Raw genomic sequence first — 9,163 nt, forward strand, 5'->3', positions numbered from 1 at the left:
GTTTACATGATGATAGATGCTTAAACGACCAGCGGGCATGCGCATCGCTGGTAGTTTTAGACATTTTTCCAAACGATTTGCAAATGATTTGCAAATGATTTATGAACGATTGAATGATCATTATCATTCAATCGCTCAACTTAATCGTCTAGTGGATGGGCACCTTTAGTTTAGTCAATCAGCTCACTGCAGCTTTTGGCCAATACGGGTGAAAACTAAAACAATATTGTGACCTATAAGGTGGTCAAAACTGACTGGAAATCACTGAAAATTAATGTTATTGAGGTTAATAATACTGTAGGAACAAAAACAGGCCCAAAAACATGATTTTTGCTGTTTTTATCAATTTTTTTTTTTTTTTTAACCATATCCAAAAAAAAACACTTGAGGGTGGTTTTGTCAAAAGCAAAACACAATGATGAGTTGAACTAAAACAAAAACATTGGAGTCTGCGCACATCTCTAATTGAAAGTGGGACCATCGAGTGGATATTGTCCGCACCATCGGACATTAAAGTAACCCTATGGTTGCTCGGAATGTCTGACGACAGCAGTGGAATCCGCCAACAAAAGCCATGCACCCAGTCATTGACCAGTCATCGCGTATCGAAATTGTATGGATCTCCATACAATTCCGATATGCGTCCTGCTGTGGTAACCATCGGGATGTATGAACAGTGCATTTCGGACATATGCGCAGATTTAAAACATCATCCACCTCTGAAACAGGCCCTCCAGTGGTAAACACAGAATTTCTAGAGGGAGGTTTCCAAATGCTTCGTTTTAGAGTGAGTGTGGTCAGTCCATGAAGATGGCATAATTAGCACTTAACCAGCTTTAATATGCATCATACAAAGTGTATTGTGTGTCATAAGTCCAGCATATACAGGACCAGCGAACACAGTAAGCCATTAAATGTGGCAGTAGGGCCATCCTGCCTGGATTTATTTTCTTTATTTCAGATGTGGGCACCATTCCAGAGCATTGGAACAAGTCCGGGAGTCTGCGGAAGCAGCAGAAGAACCTAGCACTGCCCTGGCCATATGTGATCATATTGGTCTTCTTAAGCACTGATATTATTTTACAGTATTATTAATTGATTACAGTATTGATGGTCTATAGCAGTGTACGCCTAACAGTGCATCTTTTCCAGTTGGTGCACAGGTGTATTTATTACTGGCTGACAACTGTTAAAAGATACACATTTGGTGCTAATTATTTATTATTATTTATTTATTATTATCCTTTATTTATATGGTGCCACAAGGGTTGCACAGTGCCTTACACAGTACATAAACAAATGAGCACACAAGAAAACAGTTATTAACAGTACAAACAATGCAGGTCAAATACATGATTTATACATTGCTGCATAACACTTAAATAAGCAGCATGGTGTCAGCAACCAAGGGTTGGATGCTGTTGTAAATTAAAGTATAATTAAGTGAAGGAGAAACACATGAGGGAAGAGGGCCCTGCTCGTGAGAGCTTACATTCTAAAGGGGACGGGGCAGACAAACAGGGGTGACACAGATGGGCTGGATACAAGGGTCACAGTAATATAACATCTATGGAAAGGTTAGTCTAATCTTAAGATGAAAAGACAATGAGTTGAGCAAAATTACACCAAGCCTCATAATTTGGGGGCAACAACCAAGGATCATTTGAGGGGTCATCTTGCTGCATCGTTCGGTATGGCATAGTTGGAGTGGCTAAGCAGATTGCATAGGGAGATCAGGAGGGATGCGGGCAGCATTGGGGATCCAGGTGCAGGCACAATCCATAGGCATGGTGGAAATGTGGTAGTAGATAAAAACAATCCTTATTAGCAGAAATTGCTGATTTGTTAATTTCTCCTCCTGTTCTCCTCCTGTTTAACTCCTGAATAACTCGGCTTCAATTTAAATATTCTATTTACACTTTAAACTAAGCACTTAAAATCTAAGCACTCTTGCTAGAGCGCTTCGGCGACGGCAGCCTGCCAAATTATTTCATTTGTGATACTGAGAAGAACATGCAGCACTAGTAAAATTATATTATATTACTATTTCTATTGTGGTCATGGTGTGGGCTGGGAAGGTGGGTTTCCAGGCAACCGGAAACCCCCCTGCATTTGCCCATGCCCTCTATAGCTATGTGTAGTGTCCAGCACTGATATAAAATGTTTAATCTATACAACCTTTGTGTTGAGACTTCTACTAATGTAAAGCTGCCAAGTAGATCTAGCATTTTTCATAGATTATATAGAGGTGTGACCGGACGCCTTTCGCCTAGGCCGACCCTGGTCACGGGTTAGCGCTTTTGGACTCCCACTCACCGTCAGTGACCGCCTGTCACTGACTCCACCCACTGCGCCGTGGGCGTGTAACGATGCTGCCACTACCAAACTCTACCATCGGCGTTTGGAACCGCTTTTTACGTTACCCTCAGGCTCCTACCTCGGCACCTGGAACCGCTTCTGCTGCGTATGCGTTTGACTAGCTGCAGCCACACCCCGATTGGTGTTGGCTGATTCCTCCTGATCCCTCGCAATGGACCAGGTCTGCACGGTAGCTTGGCAGAGGGCTTGAACTTGGAGATACGGAGCTCTTACTCAGAACAGCAGGAGAACGGAATAGCGTTTTGCGCAATTCTGTTAGGCACAGTATGCAGATGCGTAGAGGCAAAAGGTGTTTATTGCTAAATGTCTTAAGAAGACCCTCACTTCCGTCTGAAGGGGAATATCACACATAAATCAAACAGCAATTCTCCACAAAGGATTTTCAAAGATGTACAAAAAACACAGGCTCACAGGCCCTGTATATATAGTCAGAACACATAATACAGGATGGTGAAATCCACCCACAGTTGGTCTTGTACACCAATCAGACAAATGTACTTACAACTCACATTCCACAGGAACTGGTAATTTACTCTTATCCTTTGATACATTTAGTGACATCCAAAAGGTTCTTACAAACAGATTGTCTTTTCAAAGGAAAGTCTGTAACTGAAGTGTTTGGCTATATGACACTAGTCACACCTTTACACAGAGAAGTTCCAGTCAAGCCTATTCATCAGACCTCCTGCTAAGGGAATGACAATTAGCATCTAGTTTACTGCAGCCACAGAGGCTGGTCATGTCATAAACAGAAAGTGCATTTTCTCTACAAAACATACATTTAAACCATATAGTGCATAGCCTATTAAATATACGTTGCTTCATGCACTAATGCATTGCAGATCAGCTGCAGTGCATTACAGCAATACATATATACTTTAATACAGTTTATTATAAACCATGTGCAGTGTGCTTTTACACTGTCCTTTTAAAAATGGTGCAGTGGCATGAGGGTTAATCCCCTCAATGCCCTGGCAGCCATTTTAATCACGTGTGGTCGGCCTCCGGCCATAAGAGGTTTTTACATTTTTGGTGGTAAAGACACAGAAGAAGAAATAGATATATTTAAAATCACTGCTAATATTTATAATATATATTATTAAATCCACTAACTTGAGTGTTGACCTAAAGGGGCGCACACACGTAACGATTTAACTATAACAACGTCGTTATCGTTAAATCTTTTAAAAAATCTTTATTTTTTTAGGGTGAACGATGAACGATAATCGTCCAAGAACGCTCCCGTTTGTAGTTTGTAGTTCATCATCCATTCTGACTGTCCAACATAACGATTTTCATTCAGAAAATCGTTCAGGTTATACAGAATGAACGATGTCCATTCACTGTATGCATGTTTAAAAAATCGTTCATCATTCTTGAAAATCGATGACAAAATCGTTCCTTCATTTAGTAACAAATGATTTTTCTAAATGATTTTCGTTCACTTTTTCAAATAAATACTATGAAATCATTGGATCTTTATTAATATTGTACAAACCATGTCACAATATTTTAGAAGCTCCAATACAATATTTAGTTGTGACTTGTAATATTACACAATCAATACTAATGAATTACACAGAAACATAGAATTTGACGGCAGATAAGAACCACTTGGCCCATCTTGTCTGCTTTTTTACCTTTTGGTAACCTCAACCCTATGTGATCCTTAGAACTGATATGCTACTTTGCAAATACAGTTTTCTTCATCTTCTTTTGATAAAGTTATAGGGGTCTAATTATCGGGGGCCAGGCTATGAGCTGCAAACAGCAGCAGTGGATACAAAGCCACTGATGTAATTCAATTTTGCTCCTGTGATGAAACAGCTGATCTGAAAATCATCTTCATGCTGCCTGCAGCAGTGAAAATTAGCACTCGGCATTGCATTGCTGCTGTGCATGCTTGAACGTCGGTTCACATTGGTTCACGTTGGTTCACGCTAGGGGTGTGCACCGGCCCCTTTTCGTGTTTTGTGTTTTTGTTTTGGATCTGGATCTTTCTTCGTGTTTTGGATCTGGATAGGTTTTGCCAAAACCACCCTTCCGTGTTTTGGGTTCTGGGTTTTGTGTTTTGGATCTGTATTTTTTTAAAAAAAAGCATAAAAACAGCTAAAATCACAGAATGTGTTGGTTTTTCTGCTCCTATGCTATTATTAACCTCAATAACCTTAATTTCCACTAATTTCCAGTCTATTCTGAACACCTCACAATAGTGTTTTTATGTCCAAAAGGTTGCACCGAGGTAGCTGGATGACTATGCTAAGCGACACGAGTGGGCGGCACAAACACGTGACCCATCTAGGAGTGACACTGCAGTGGCAGACAGGATGGCAGTTTGAAAAACTAGGCCCCAAACTGTACATAATGCAAAGAAAAAAAAGAGGTGCAAGATGGAATTGTCCTTGGGCCCTCCCACCCACCCTTATGTTGTATAAACAGGACATGCACACTTTAACAAACCAATCATTTCAGCGCCAGGGTCTGCCACATGACTGTGGCTGAAATGATTGGTTCGTTTGGGTCCCCACAAAACAAGCTGGCAATTAATCTGTCCCTGCACAAACTGGCTCTACGGAGGCAAGATGTCGTCCTCATCCTCCTCATCCACCGATTCCTCAACCTCTTCAGTGTTGTGTACATCCTTATCCTCACAGAGTATTAACTCATCCCCACTGGAATCCACCACCACAGGTCCCTCTGTACGTTCTGGAGGCTGGTCTCCCTGGAAGAGTTGATAATTCATTTTGATGAACATCATCTTCTCCACATTTTGTGGAAGCAACCTCCTAAGCCTTTCGCTGACAAGGTTCCCGGCTGCACTAAACACTCTTTCGGAGTACACACTGGAGGGGTGGCAACTCAGGTAAAATAGAGCCAGTTTGTACAGGGGCCTCCAAATTGCCTCTTTTTCCTGCCAGTACAGGTATGAACTGTCTGACATGCCTACTTGGATGCTGTCACCGATGTAATCCTCCACCATTCTGTCAATGGTGACAGTATCATATGTAGTGACAGTAGACATGTCAGAAATTGTTGCCAGGTCCTTCAGTCCAGACCAGATGTCCAAATTTGGTCCTGCCTGCCCTGCATCACTGCCAGCGGGTTGCTTAGGATAGCTAAGTTTTTTCCTGGCAGCCCCAGTTGCGGGACAAAATGAAGAAGGAGCTGTTGACGTGTCACGTTCCGCTTCAGCTGACAGTGTGTTCACCAGCAGGTTTTTGCACCTCTGCAGGCTTGTGTCGGCCGGCAAGAGAGACACCACATAGGCTTTAAACCTAGGATTGAGCACGGTGGCCAAAATGTAGTGGTCTGATTTCAACAGATTGACCACCCTGGAATCCTGGCAAAGCGAATGAAGGGCTTCATCCACAAGTCCCACATGCCGAGCGGAATCGCTCCGTCTTAGCTCCTCCTTCACTTTCTCCAGCTGCTTCTGCAAAAGCCTGATGAGGGGATTGACCTGACTCAAGCTGGCAGTGTCTGAACTGACTTCACGTGTGGCAAGTTCGAAGGGCTGGAGAACCTTGCACAACACGGAAATCATTCTCCACTGTGCTTGAGTCATGTGCATATCCCCTCCTTTGCCTATGTCATAGGTGGATGTATAGGCTTGTATGGCCTTTTGCTGCTCCTCCATCCTCTGAAGCATATAGAGGGTTGAGTTCCACCTCTTGCTTCAGGTGATGGCGGGGCAGGTTCAAGAGTGTCACTGAATGGCGAAAGTGGCCAGAAATTTTTCGGGCCACCCAAAGCGTCTCCTGCACGCCCCTGTCGCTTTTCAGAAAATTCTGTACCACCAAGTTTATTGTGTGAGGAAAACATGGGACGTGCTGGAATTTGCCCAGATGTAATGCCCACACAATATTGGTGGCGTTGTCAGATATCACAAATCCCCAGGAGAGTCTAAGTGGGGTAAGCCACTGGGCGATGATTTCCCTCAGTTTCTCTAAGAGGTTGTCGGCGGTGTGCCTCTTACTGAAACCGGTGAAACACAGCGTAGCCTGCCTTGGAACGAGCTGGCGTTTCTGAGATGCTGCTACTGGTGACGCTGCTGCTGTTGCTGCGTAAGGTGATACATCTACCCAGTGGGCTGTCACAGTCATATAGTCCTTAGTCTGCCCTGTTTCACTTGTCCACATGTCCGTTGTTAAGTGGACATTGGGTACAACGGCATTTTTCAGGACACAGAGGACACTTTTTCTGACGTTTCTGTACAGTCTCGGTATCGCCTGCCTAGTGAAGTGGAATCTAGACGGGATTTGGAACCGGGGACACACTACCTCCATCAATTGTCTAAATCCCACTGCACTAATGGCGGATACTGGACGCACGTCTAACACCAACATAGCAGTCAAGGCCTCAGTTATACGTTTTGCTTCAGGATGACTGCTGTCGTACTTCATCCTCCTCGCTAAGGTCTGTTGGAGGGTCAATTGTTTAGTAAAAGTAGTGGTGTTCCTACTTCCTCTCTGGGATGATGAACGACTCCCAGCAGCAGCAACAGCAGCAGCGGCAGCAGGAGGCGTAGCAATGCAGGATCCTCCTGAGGAATCCCGGATAGGAGAGTCAGTCATGCCAGTGACATGGCCTGCAGGGCTACTTCCGATCCTGACTAAGGAGGAAATTGACGAGGAGGGAGTTGACGGTGTGGTTTGCAGGCGCTTGGATACAAAAGAACAACGGGATTTAGGTGTCCCTGGACTGCTTACGGTCTTAGCCAAAGTTTCTGAACTTGACAGTAACTTTTTATCAACGTGCTGCAGGTGCCGTATAAGGGAGGATGTTCCTAAGGGGTTAACGCCCCTACCCCTACTTATTTCACCTTTACATATGGTACATATGGCAAGACAGTTGTTGTCCGGATCTGGATAGAAATATTGCCAGACCGAAGAGGTGGAATGTTTGGTCTTCTGCCCAGGCATGATCGTGATGGGCTTTTTCATCCCACGGACAACAACTGTCTCCCCCGGAGCCTGATTTAAACAAACCACATCACCATCAGAATCCTCCTCGCCAACTTCCTCCTCAGCGCCAGCTACACCAGTATCCTCATTCTGTTGTACTTCAACAGTGACATCTTCAATTTGCATATCAGCAAGTGGACTGTGGGTGCTCCTTTCAGCACTTGCAGGGGGCATGCAAATGGTGGAAAGAGCCACCTCTTCCCATCCAGTGCTGGGAAGGTCAGGCATCGCAACCACCACCACACTTGGACTCTTCTTGGGGATTTGTGATATCTTCTTAGAACGCACAGTTCTTCGCTGTGCTTTTGCCAGCTTAACTCTTTTGATTTTTTTAGTGGGAGGAGGGCTTCCATCGTCATGTGAAGCTGAACCACTAGTCATGAACATAGGGAAAGACCTTAGCCATTCCTTGCCACTCCGTGTCATAAATGGCATATTGCAAGTTTACGTTTCTCTTCAGATGATTTAAATGTTTTTTTCAAGGTCATTTTCCTGAACTTTGCCATTTGGGATTGTATGTGCCCTCTACTATGACATTGGGCATCGGCCTTGGCAGACGACGTTGATGGCATGTTATCATCTATGTCATGACTAGTGGCAGCAGCTTCAGCACTAGGAGGAAGTGGTTCTTGATCTTTCTCTATTTTATTTTTATCGGAGAAAGTTTGGTCCTCCATTTATGTTATATCGATTTGATATATACGTGCGGCTAAGGCACACACAAACACAGAAAATATTTTTTTATTTTTGCTGGAGAATAGTGCACTTTGTGGGTTACACCACCCTTTAAGAAATGAGCCAGCCGGCTCTTTACTTATGGGACACAGGCGCACGCTTGGCGCTGCTCCTTTGTTGATGCACGTGTGGCTACTGCACACACAATTCACAAACACAGAAAATATTTTTTTATTTGGTTTGGAGTGTACTTTGGAGGTTACAGCACCCTTTAATGATCAAGCCAGCCGGCCCTTTACTTATGACACAGGCGCACGCTTGGCACTACTTTGTTGATGCACGTGCGGCTACTGCGCACACAATTCACAAACACAGAAAATATTTTTTTTATTGGTTTGGAGTGTACTTTGGGGGTTACAGCACCCTTTAACGGTCAAGCCAGCCAGCCCTTTACTTATGACACAGGCGCACGCTTGGCACTACTTTGTTGATGCACGTGCGGCTACTGCGCACACAATTCACAAAAACAGAAAATATTTTTTTATTTGGTTTGGAGTGTACTTTGGGGGTTACAGCACCCTTTAACGGTCAAGCCAGCCGGCCCTTTACTTATGACACAGGCGCACGCTTGGCACTACTTTGTTGATGCACGTGTGGCTACTGCACACACAATTCACAAACACAGAAAATATTTTTTTATTTGGTTTGGAGTGTACTTTGGGGGTTACAGCACCCTTTAATGGTCAAGCCAGCTGGCCCTTTACTTATGACACAGGCGCACGCTTGGCACTACTTTGTTGATGCATGTGCGGCTACTGCGCACACAATTCACAAACACAGAAAATATTTTTTTATTTGGTTTGGAGTGTACTTTGGGGGTTACAGCACCCTTTAACGGTCAAGCCAGCCGGCCCTTTACTTATGACACAGGTGCACGCTTGGCACTACTTTGTTGATGCACGTGCGGCTACTGCGCATACAATACACAAACACAGAAATTTTTTTTTTTTTTAGCACTTGGGGGGAGCACCCCTGATGGACAGAGCACCCCCTGGACAACACTACAGCACCCCTTTAGGACTGGGACACTGCACAGGACTTTGGAGTGGACACAGCCCCTATGGACAACTGACTGCACAACACAG

This window comes from Taudactylus pleione, unplaced genomic scaffold (genome assembly GCF_031769625.1).
Source record: "Taudactylus pleione unplaced genomic scaffold, aTauple2 ptg000041l, whole genome shotgun sequence".
Taxonomy (NCBI): domain Eukaryota; kingdom Metazoa; phylum Chordata; class Amphibia; order Anura; family Myobatrachidae; genus Taudactylus; species Taudactylus pleione.